The sequence below is a fragment of the Alexandromys fortis genome, unplaced genomic scaffold (assembly GCF_014885135.2).
Source record: "Alexandromys fortis isolate MF-2015 unplaced genomic scaffold, M_Fortis_MF-2015_v1.1 scaffold_89, whole genome shotgun sequence".
NCBI lineage: Eukaryota > Metazoa > Chordata > Mammalia > Rodentia > Cricetidae > Alexandromys > Alexandromys fortis.
In genome coordinates this window covers 5968598-5980823 of record NW_026067973.1, presented here as the reverse complement: position 1 = coordinate 5980823, position 12226 = coordinate 5968598, and the positions used below count along the sequence as shown (strand labels likewise).

The 12226-nt window shown below is 43.1% G+C and overlaps 1 long non-coding RNA gene across 1 annotated transcript in view; it reads left to right on the top strand.

Annotated features, from left to right (window-relative positions):
* The window catches only part of LOC126510009 (uncharacterized), a 139440-nt gene extending 127491 nt beyond the window's left edge, over positions 1-11949 (top strand). The window contains exon 6 of the long non-coding RNA XR_007594300.1: positions 11451-11949. This is a non-coding gene — a long non-coding RNA (uncharacterized lncRNA). The remainder of the gene's footprint in view (positions 1-11450) is intronic.
* The last annotated feature ends 277 nt before the right edge of the window (positions 11950-12226 follow it).

Genomic DNA, 12226 nt, shown 5'->3' with positions numbered 1-12226 from the left:
TGTTGTCAACCTGTCAGGATCTAAAATTATCAGGGTGATGCACCTTTTGGCATGCCTGTGAGGGGCTATCACGATTACATTAATTGACACAGGAAGAATCATCTTAATTGTGGCTGGGAACACTCCCTGGGCAGGGCTGCCATAGCATATAATCAGAGAAAGTGAGCTGAGTAGGGCTTGGTGTTCATTCTTCTCTGTTTCCTGATTGTGGAGGCACCACAAGCAACTGCTCCAAGCTCCTGCTGCCTTGATCTGTGAGCTGTAATAAAATCCTTTCTCTTTTAAGTTACTTTTGCCCGACTGTTTTGTTTTTTGTTATTTTTTTTTGTCACAGTTTTGAAAAACAAACTCAGAAAATACCCTTTGGAGAAGATTAGCATCTTGGGAAGTGATGGCAGATGTCCCCAGAACAATAAAAGAAAGGTCGTCTGTAAGAGAAGCTAAGTGATGCTGGAAATCAATGAGGGGTCATGCACTGTGCTACAAACATTTTTCCACACTTAAACTTTGCAAATCTTCCGCGAGGCAGTGACTGATTACCAGCTATTATCATCATCACTTTGTAGATGAGGAAACAAGCCTGGAGATGCTCGCTAATAAGGTCTTGCAGATGGAGGTTGGTAGAAGCTGGATTTGAAATCCATGTTAAGGAGCTTCCAGTCTGGAAGCTTCCCAGGAGCCTCGGTAGTGTCAGGCCCCCCAGGATCTTACAACTGCTAGGGCTGTTTTGAACCCCAAGAGGAATGGAATTCTGATCCAATGGAGCCTAAAATCAGCAGGGATCCAACTCTCAGTGTAAAAGCTAAAGAAAAGGCAAATATTTAAACACACGGAGGACATTCTGAAGAATTTAGCACTGTAAGAAGGGTCAGGTAATTAAGTCCCGCAGCAGCCTATAAACCCTGAGAGAGGCCGGACTTCCATGTCACGGTGCCCCTTTAAATGCAGGCAGGCAGGGAACTCATGATAATGGATCCTTGAACATGGCTAATGCATGGTAGAAAGGCATCTTTCTCCTCTGGGGCTGGCGATGTAATTTCATACTGAATTTACTGGAGTTTATGTAATTCTTTTCATTCACACCAGAAGGAGTTCCTATGCTGCTTCCTTTTTCGGAAACTTGGAGACCATCTAGCTTTGCAAAGTGGAGTTAAAAAATAAATAAATAAATAAATAAAAAAAAAACAGAAAAAAAGATTAAAGCAAAGACGATTTCAAGTTTCCTGCTGTCCATCTGGACCAGCTTCCAGGTTTTACCCCTGCCCTTCTAAATGGATGCGGTAAGCGTTATTGCAGTCGGCCTGGCACAGAGAAAGCCGGGCCTTCCTCAAATGCAATCTTCTTGGAGGAATCCTGCAGCTTTCTCTCCCTGGGAAAGCTAGAGATGGGAGAAGCAGGGTGCAGGAAGCTGCCATCTTCATAACCCTCAGGAGGACCAGGCAGGAGGGGCATCTGAGATGCCACTTGCAGGACCTTCCTCTTCTCCCGGTGTCTCCTAAGGACATTCCTGATTTCTTCAAACGCCCTTGCCAGGCAGTCTCCAAGCCACCCACACCCCTCCGTGTCCTGGAAGAACCTCTCTCTTTCTCTGCTGAATAAGGACACAGGACAAAGGCAGGACAGGATCAGCTTCACGAGAGATATTGCACTCTGGCAATGGGAGTTTCTGGACATTTCATCTGTCCTTTGCCAAGTCCACACTAGCCCCAGACTTGACGTGGATTCAGAAGGAAAATCTCAGCCCCACAATGTTCTGATGCGTCTTCCGTTTTCTCCTGGTCTTGTTTGATGCCACCAGCACTATGATTTCCTTCTGCGTCTTTGGCACCGAACCTTGGCCTCTTCTGTGGTGACTGTTCTATTTCTTTACAATACTTGACTTGACATTCAGTATTTAGCCTACTGCCATTCAAATTTAGGATAGAAACCCAACTGTCTTCTTGTCAGTGGGAATTCCCTAGCTATTCTTTTTAAAATAAGTGTCCAGGGTCAAGAGAGGCAGCTCAGAGGCTAAAATAACTTAGTGCTCTCCCAGAAGACCTAGTTTGGTTCCCAGCACCCTCTTGGAAGCTCACAACTATTTGTAACTCCAGATCCAGGAGATTCGGTACCCTCCCCTGGCCTCTGTAGGCACTTAGCACACACATGGTGCTTGACAAACATCATTCCATCCCTGTTAAATCCCCAGTGCCTAACACAGAGCTCCTGGAAGTCCGTGTTAATCAAATGGACATCTGAATCTCAAGTGCCTCCCATATCGCTGTCTGCTCTGTAGGCAGCGGCAGGACTGTCTCTCCCTTCTAACGCTTAACAGGAAGAATGCCAGAGTAGATAAAACCCTTCATACATATTTGCAAATGAATGAGATTATTCCCTTAAGTCTGTGCCAAAGCTTTTCTACTCATATCCTACAAAGGGGCCCACCTGATGGGGACAGAAGGCAGAACAGGCCACCACATATGCATGCCCTACATTATCAGATGGCATCATCTCCAGAGGAGTCTGTAATAAAATAACCATCAGCAATATAGTGGCAGCCCACAATGTTTTCTCCGGTACTTATCATCACTAGTATTCAGATGTTCACTGCTCTTCTTCTGTCTATGCTTATTTCCAAGTACCGAAACCTGGTTTTGAGTTTTGAATTAACATTTCAAATTAGCATATCATACACAATAATGTCTTTCATTATGCACTCTCTTTTTTATTCTATTTATTTTATTTTTTTTTTATTTTGAGACAATGTCTCACTATGTAGTCCCGACTGACCTGGAATTTGAGACCAAACTGGTCTCAAGTCATGAAGCTCTCCCTGCCTCTGTCTCCCGGGTGCTGAGATTCAAGGCGTGTGCCATTCTGCCCCTCTTCGTTGCGACACCATCATGCGTGTGTGTCGTTATGGTGCCGCCGTACATGGATGTTGCTATGACACTGTCATACATGTGTGTCTTGCACTTCGTTTTTGTTAGTTCCTCTTCTCATTGTCCCCCCTGACCTCCCAAGCTCTTCTCCTGCTAAACCCCTTCTTCTCCCGCACATAGTCATGCCTTCTGTTTTTGTGTCACCTGTATTGTATGGCCTCTCTCTGGTTCCCTGTCTACTCTCATGTTGTATATGTGTGGGGGCAGGGGGCAGACTGTACATATGAAAGGAAAATTCAGTATTTGAGTCTGCTTCATTTTGCTTGACACAATGACACTAAGTTCATGCATTTTCCCAAGAATGTGATGCTTTCATCCTTTTTATGCATGTAGAGAATTCCATTGTTTGTAAGAAGCATATTTGTTTTATCCATTCATCTGTTGATGAGCATCTGAACTGGTTCCATTTCTTAGGCAGTGTGAATAGTATGAAGAGTGCAGCAATAAACACGAGCATCCAAGTATCCCTGTGATACACTGACCTGGAGTTCTTATATCCCTGTGATATTCACCCAAGACTGAAGTCAACATCATATAGTAGCATCTATATATCCCTGTGATACACTGACCTGGAGTTCTTATATCCCTGTGATACACACCCAAGACTGAAGTCAGCATCCTAGAGTAGTTCTATTTTCAGTTTTGCTAAAGAACCACCATATTGATTTCCTTGGCGGCTTCGAAGGAAATAGCAGCAAATGTTCGTGGGGTTGTGAGAAAAGAGGAGTCTCATATGCTGATGGCAGGGAAGTAACTGGTACTGGGTTTCTAAGAGGCTACTTTTCTTGTTCATTGCTGAAAAGGAACTTGAGAGCTGCAGGCATCTAGACCAATGTTACACAGAGTGGAAGAGCCCCTGCCCAGTTCCTAAATTCTTTGATGGCAAGGATCTAGCTCTCCAAGAGTTAGAGCCTCTAGTACTGTACAGCTTTTAGGGAAGCAGAGTCTTGCCTGGGGATTCCCCAAAATTGCCTTCCTGGGACTTCCTTTGTTGATCACATTTCACCTGGGACCACTGTACACAGAGTGGCCTTATAAATATAAGAGATGGATACTGTATCTTTCCACATATCCTAATCCTGAAGCTGCCCATTCAACCATTTCTTCCTCCTGGCTGCTGCCCTCATCCTGTGATCTCTCTGACAGGGCCTCTACACACTCTTGTTCAGATTCGGTTAGCAGGACGTGAGGAGCCAGTCTCTCAGACTCTTGTCTGTATTTGAAGTCCCTCCTCCTATCCCTGGGTTTCAGGAGAAAGGAGTTATTTGGCCTTCTTGACCAGAATAGATAAAGAAGACAAAAGCACCAGAGTAGTCAGGCTGGGTGGGGATCTCACTCTTCGCACACCACGGCTGGTCTGTAATGTCTGCCATCTTAGCTCCCTGGCCAATCCTTTGACTTGCTGTCTCATTGAGGGTATCTTTAGGATAGGATTTGCAATTCTCCCCTTCTTCTAGAACTCTTCCCTCTTGAGTTCCTCACAAGAAAAATGTTGCTTTGAGGTATCCTCTGCTATCAAGCAGCAGTTTGGTTTTCCAGCCAGCTTCAAGTTAGAGAACACTAAGCTCCTAGGGGACTTCTTCAAAGAATTTTCTACATAGAATTACAGTCAGTAATTCTAGTATCCAAATTGTTCTCACATACTGTGGCTTAAATCTCTTCTTTTGCCACTCAAGTCTATCAGAATCAAGTTAATGACCGGCTTTGTGATATGAGAAGGTGTTATGCTGGCGTGTTAGCAAGCTTATCAGATCCTGCTCCCAATCAGCCTCTAGTTTCTAAAGGTTTCTGTCATAGTCTGTTTGGATGGATAGAATAACATACCAACAGTCTGTATGACTGTACCATAGACACTTATTTCTCATGGTTCTGGTAGCTGAGAAGTCTAAAGTCAAGATGCCACCCAGTTGGGTTTCCTTGACGAGTCTGCACATGGTAGAGAAAGAGGAAACACATAGTGGCCTCTTAAAGGGGCACTGATCTCCTTATGAGGACCCCACTCTCATGACTTTATCTAAATTTAGTTATGCCCAAAACATAAGGCTAGGACTTTCCATAGGAATCAGATTGGGCGTGGTGGAGGTGACAATTCCATCCAAACCAGTTTTCTAAGGCATAGATATACATAAATGAATAAGGAAGAGTCACTGTGAGTTGGGACAGCAACCTGAAGCCCTAAAACAGCCCCCACAGAATAGAATAGGTTTAGGCAACAGACATTATTTCTTACAATTATGAGGTTTGTGAAGCCCACGTGCTGAAATAGCATCTTAAGGAAACACCTTATTATAGATTGTGGCAAGTCAGTGTGGATCCTGGAACCAGGAAGTCTGTGAAGTCTACCTGATACCTTGTGTTACCAGTGGCTACACTTGAGTCTTAGACCCTAGTCTCCAATGTGAGAATCAGCAGATTCAACATATTGGGAGGGGACGACTGGGAGAGAAAGCAAGAGAGATTACCAGCTGTGATGTGCAGAGAAACACCTGTCCTGGCTTCCTGTATCAGAACTTTATGGGTCCAGTCTCATCCTGAAGATAATCGTGAAAGAAGGGGTAGGGAAAGGTAAGTGAGCACACACACACACACACACACACACACACACACACACACACACACCAAACAAAACAAAACAAAACAAAAACTAAAAGTAAAAGAGAGAGGGAAAGATGTATTGTTACAGGCCCAGTCAAGAGAATTTAAAGAACAAAGTGATGAAATCACATCCCACACCTGAATCCTCAGGGAAAGTTTCCCACTTGAAAATGCAACACAGTTATCAGCCAGGCGGTGGCGCACGCCTTAAATCCCAACACTCGGAGACAGAGGCAGGGCGGATCTCTGTGAGTTCGAGGCCAGCCTTGTCGGCAAGAATGAGTTCCAGGACAGGTTCCAAAGTTCTGGAGAAACCACATCTCAAAAAACAAAAACAAACAAACAAACAAACAAAAAAAACAAAAAAAAAAACCCAGACAAACAAAAAGGTTGTTAAATCTGAATCTGATCATTTCAAGTAAGGAATGAGGAAACACAATAGAGATCAGACAAAAGGAATTCAGTGTTTCCCTGAAAGGCCAAGTTTTATAGCCGTTTCAAAGACAGTCACCCACAACTGTACTCATGCCATTTTTAAGACCCTGTACCCACCGACACAGTGAACATGTATTTATGCAACACGATATTGCTCTAGCTATTTTAGCAGCGGCCTCTCACCACTGGGTTATTTTGAACGTATACATGTTCAACCAAGCCCTCCGCTCAATGAGCTTTCCTGTGAATTGCTTTCAAGCCAGTGCCTCTCCATCTAAAATTGGATAAAGCGCCATTTGCATCTCCATTTGCGAGCATACATTTATTTCTGCAAGGCGTTCTCTTGTTGGTGTTGGCGCATCACGGACCCTGCTGCAGCTATTGTCATTCTGCATTGTCATCTTGCGGCACAACAGACAAACTATTTTCTGCTTTCCTGAGGATTTCGCCGCAGCAGCATCTCAAGAGTCTCAGCTGAAGCTCAGAATACGCCAGTTAGCATTCATCCAGCTGCCTCCTCCACTGCTTTCCAAACAGAACTCGGAGCTGAACTCCCCCAGGAAGGCTTCCAAGATTAAACGAGGCCCCTTCCTTCCAGGACAAAAGGAAGCTCCACAGAGCTCCTTCTGAGTTGCCTGGGGCTAACAGTGAATTTCAAAGCTGAAATTCTGTTCTTAGAAATGGGGAGCACAGGAATGAAACTGTGGAATACCAAATATGCTGCTTCTGGGGAAAAGTAAGATTCTGCAGTTAGATGCCAGTCCCTCCTCCAGACAGAGAAGGGTACCCCGCTTCTGTGCAAGCCTCCTGGGCCACTTGCCTCCTCTGCAAACAGAAAAGCCTTCTCCAAGAGTGTACCCCTCAGCAACCAGCTTCTGCCTCTTATCAGAAAGAACAGTGAAACGTTCTGGTTCAAGAAAGGCTATAGTTTGGAGATCAAAGTGAAGCCAGTCCTTGGAACGCCACAGAGCTAAGAGTTCAAACACTTGCTCTGTCACTTATGTATGGTTTAACCTTGGGCAGCAGTGTCTGCTGTCTAAGCATCAGCATGTCCTCATTTGCAAAATAAGATACTTCCTTAGTCCTACCTTCAAAGGATAAAGGAAATGATGGTGAAGATGCCCTCCAGGTCACATGGGAAAGAGTCACTCAGCAACGACAGCATGGCTGGCAGTGTGTGTTACTCTTCCCTCAGCTTGTCTCTGGTTGTGGTCCGAGGAGAAGTCTCATTTATTGGCACCACCTCCCCTTTTGCAGTCATGCTGGTCACAGTGTTTATTTAAAGCAGACGTTTTGTCACAAGCGTGAAAGATCAATAAGCATGATGTTCTGAAACTGGGGATTCAGGGATGCTAACCCAGCTGCCTTCCAGCGTCTCTAAGTGCTTACTGTGAGTCAGCCTCTCTTTCAGCTAGCCGCTGCTATGTAAAACCCAGCCTAATGCTTAACAGTTTAGATAATGAGAAAGTCTTATCTTTTTCTCAGTTCCCTGTGAAGTCTATGCTTGTCTGGGCTATTCTCTCCCTGGCATTGGTCAGGATCGTGAATGTAGCTGTTTCTTTCATGGGAGCTGGACTAGATTTACTCATGCCTGGTGCTCCATCAGGGATGACTAGAACCACCCTGTCTGGCTGGGCCATTCTTTGTCCACAGTTGGTGGGTGGTTGGAGTCTTTATTCTCTGGAGGCTAGAGCCCAGGAGCATTCCCAAAGAAGCTGCAGAGACCTATTAAAATTAAAACAGCAAGTTACACATCCTAAATTCTACTTTTTTGATGAGTTGTACAGCATCTGTGTACAGAGGGGGCAGGGGTGATGATCATCTTTGCAAACCATCTACCATTCTCTTAGTCCAGCATCTCTCTCAGTCTCCGTACTGCAATGCTACCCTTGGCTCCCATCTGTTAACCTGGCTTTGTGTGTTTTTTTTTCTTCCATTTTTGGAGCTCATGGTCCTTGGTGCTCCCATCAGCCTCTTCACCCTGGCTCCCTGTTTTGGACAGAGTAATCATGGCTATTCTTCTAAGCATGCGATCCCGAATTGGTGCTCCGCAGCCTGTGCTCGAAGGAAACATGTCGATCTGATAATTCTCAAGAGTATGATGAGATGACGTCAGAGACAGCAAAGACGGTATGGAACAGCTCACATGAGAAGGCAGTGGAACGCAGCACCTGCTTGGTGTGTTTTCTACCTTCTGGTCTAACGGGAAAATCTGCATATCTGCAGCAACAAGGTGTCAGGCCAATGATCCTGTCTTCCTGAGACACAGCCTGTTATCTTACCCTGGGAAGAAAATAGACTCTCATTCAAAGGTTCAAGACACTTAGTGATCCACCCCACCTGACTCCAACCCACTCCCCCCCACCATATGGAGAGAGGTTAGAGCTTTAGGTTACCACCTAATTGGGCTCTCTTCTTCCACTCCGCAGGAAAGTAAGGAATTCCTGTCACCTAAAGCTCCTTTCTATTTGTTTCCTACTGAACATATTGCTCAGTGATTTCCTGAGTTTGATAAGGGGATATTGGTAACCATTACAATAAAAATAACAAATAATTAAACAATAGCATTTATTGTGTACTTCCTATTACCAGGCCCAGTATTAAGTGTTTCCTCTGCATTATTATTTAAAAATTGTGTATTCCCAGTAATTTACTAAGTTCACAAGTTCACTGCCAGGAAATGGCAACACTGGCTTCAAGCCCAAATTAGGCTAATCTTCGAGACAATTCTTTTCCTGCTAGACTAAACAGAAAGAGATGGCTCATCTAGAAGTCTCCTGACCACTGCACAATGACACTCCAGCTCCAGACAGACTGTATCTTAGCTACTTTTGCAGTCAGCATACCCAGGAACCAAACACAGCATGGCTCCAGTCCCAAATATAGTGTGGAAACAGTGCAGGGTCTCCGAAATAATGTTTGCCATGGGAGCTCAGAGAAGCAATAGAAGGAGCAACGTGGGACAGATGCTTTGGTGATACAGGTTTCAGGTGCATTTCTCAGGCACAGGAGCGACCTAGTGTTCCTACTTCGGTCGTCTTGGCAGCTTGTCCCCTCCAGAAGCAGAGGACAGGACAAGTTATTTTCCAAGCCTGTCCATGGGGTTTGCAATGCTCCCTCGTTAGCTTTCCTGGAGCGTCAGGTATTGCAGAGTCAGGAATTCAGGGATGAAACTGGGATTGGAATTTAATATGGCTGCAATTTTGGTCTACCACCGCTTCCTGAACCAGCAGAGTCTTCTCTGTAACCCCGAGTCTACCATTTGTTGCCATGCGATTCATACAAACTGCTTGCCTTTGACTATTACCAGCCAGGCTGTGATGTAGACCTAGCTAGCATTACCCCTAATCCACATGGAGATACTTCTGCTTAGGTCGACAATGACACTTAAGTTTCCGGTTATATTTCTTTTGTTTAGGGAGGATCTCTCAGTCTAAAGAAGAGTAACAAATGAATTGGTGCTAACCGAGATGGTAGTCTTCTTGGGGTCCTGTCTATGTCACCGATAGTACGTCTTCTTTGTCTCCTAAATATTTATTGTCAGATGTAGTATTTATATAGGGAGTGACTTAAGAATGTACAGTTTGCTAGATATGGTGAGACAGATGCTGTAATCCCAGCATTCAGGAGGCTGACAGGAGGATTGTGAGTTTAAGGCTAGCATGGGCATCATAGGGAGACCTGATCTCAAAAAGCAAAACAAAATGAAACAGAAGGACATAGCAATTAATTATCAGAAAGCAGCCACCCGCAGAATCATCACCTCATCTCTCCAAGATGGACCAGTGATGCAATAGCCTCTTGGGCTTACTGTAAGTCACTTTCTTCTTGGTCCTCCAGGGGTGACAGCTAGTCAAATCTCTATGATAATCATTTACTTGCATATCTTAAATTATGACGTAATCAGGCATCTCCAAATTCTATAATATTTAAGAGTAGCACAAAATGAAGTCACACAGTACGCTTGTGACGCTTATGAAATCCATACATGCTATGACGGCAATTCATTCATTTTCATTGCTACATTAGAGTCTTTTCTGTGAGTGTGGTGTGCATTGTTTAACCATCATGCTATTGATGGACGTTTGGGTTAGTTCCAGGATGGAGCTATTGCAAACACAGCTGCTTGAACCATTATTGAGCAGGACTCGTGGTGTCCATGTGGAGTTCCTGAGTAATAGAGTATATGTCTGATTAGCTTTAGTAGAAGTGCCAAACTATTCTGCGGGAAGATTATACCACTTTTCACCCCTGCCAGTCCTGTATGAGGGTCCTTTGACTACACACTTTTGCCAGTATTCATTATGATTATTTCTTTTAATTTTAGCCATCTTGGGTGGTGTGCTCTACAATGTACTTCAATTTGCATTAGATTTTTTTGTATGTCACTGATTACTAATGAGCCCGACTCGGTTCTCATGCACTTATTAGGCAATTAGTTATTTTCTTTCATGAGCTGTCTACTGGTGATCTCCGCATATTTTTGTATTTAGTTGTCTATTATTGTTTGTGAAATACCTTTTAAATATTGTATTTACAAGGCTTCTGGCTGTTGTGTGTGTTCCAAAATCTCTTCCACATTACGTCTCTTTTCACTTTCTCCTTTTATTTGTTTGTACTTTGATACAAAGTCTCACTGTATAGCATTGGCTGGCATGGAATTTGCTATGTAGACCAGACAGAACTTAAATTCGCTGAGATCCTCCCGTTTCTGGCTCTGCCTTCTTATTGCTGGGATTAAAGGCCCGTACTACCACACCCAGCTCAATCGTGCTTTGTGATGAGCAGAAATTGCTAATTTAATGTAGCTAAACTCGCTGAAGTTTTCCTTATCCCTAGTGCCCTTTATTTCTATCGTATTCTAGTAAGATGTCTTTTTCTATCACAAGGACATAAATTTTTTTTTCAAGGAGCCATGCTGTTTTGTCTTTCATATGCAAGACATTATCTTTTATATCTAACTGATTCTGATCTATTTATGTACAACAATAATCTACTAATCATATCTAAAATGCCTTTCCAATTGATATCTATTTAGCTGATGAGGGGATTTTTTTTTTAAATCAATCAAGTGTTCTTTGTCAGAATCAGTTTACTTATGAGACTTGGCTACAAAGCTCTTCATTCTCTCTCTAGGTCCTCACTGTTACCTGGCTGTTACTTCCTTGTAGAACAATTCTTCCTACTATTTCTTTTAATTACAAGCATCTCTATCTTTCTCATCTTCTACATATTTAAAAACCAATATTAATGACATACCCTTTTACTTTTGATATGGATTTGTAATTCTTTTTTATAAATTTGGAGAGAGCTGCCATTTATGCAGGGGTAAATCTTCCAATTCATGACTGTGGTAGACCCCACTGACACAGGTCTATTGCTCTCTTTTTTTTCCATAAATTTCAGAGCTTTCGGCACACACACAAAAAAACCAGTGTAAGTTCTATTTATTAGTCTTCATTCATAGATACTTGATTTGCTCTCTTTTTTTCCCTCCAGTTCTGGGAGATCCAGATTCAATACCTCATGAAAGATGGTATCCAATTGCCCGGTGAATACATGACAAGGAACTCAGAGTCGCCAGTGATTAGTGAAGATGCTAGACAAGCCCTCCACCACTGACTCCATCCCAGCCCTCTGTTCTTTTCCTGACACTGCAGATGTGACCTTTTATTTGAAGTTTCTGTTTTGTGTTCACTATACTAACCCCAGTTGGTTCTTATTCATCCACATTTTATCTGGAACTTTGCTAAGGATTTATAGGCTCATTGAGATTGTCAAGACACATAGAAAGCCTTCTGTTTTGATTCCTATGCTGTCCTCTCTGGTACTTCTAGTTTAATTGTGTCTAAGAGCATTACCAACCAGCTAATTGTGTTGTCATTCAAATCTTTCATTCTCTATCTCAAAAGGAAAGCTTCCAACATTCCACCATTAGCCTGATGTCTGCAAAGTGTTTGGCGTGCTTTCTTTCACTGGGCTACCAAGTTCCTGCTACTTTTCCTTTGCTCACTGATTTTAAAACAATAAAAAAGTTTGTTTTACTGATGAGTGAATGTTAAATTTTATTGTATTTTAATCATATATTAAGATGACCATTTACATTATTCTCTTTTGTTCAATTACTGTGAATTAGAATAAATAAATTTGGAATATCAAATTGTGATGGTTTGAATGAGAATGACCCCTTGGGCTCTTATGTTTGAGTACTTGGTCTCCAGTAGATGGAATTGTTTGGGAAGGATTAGGAGGTGTGGCTTTTTTGGAGCTGTATC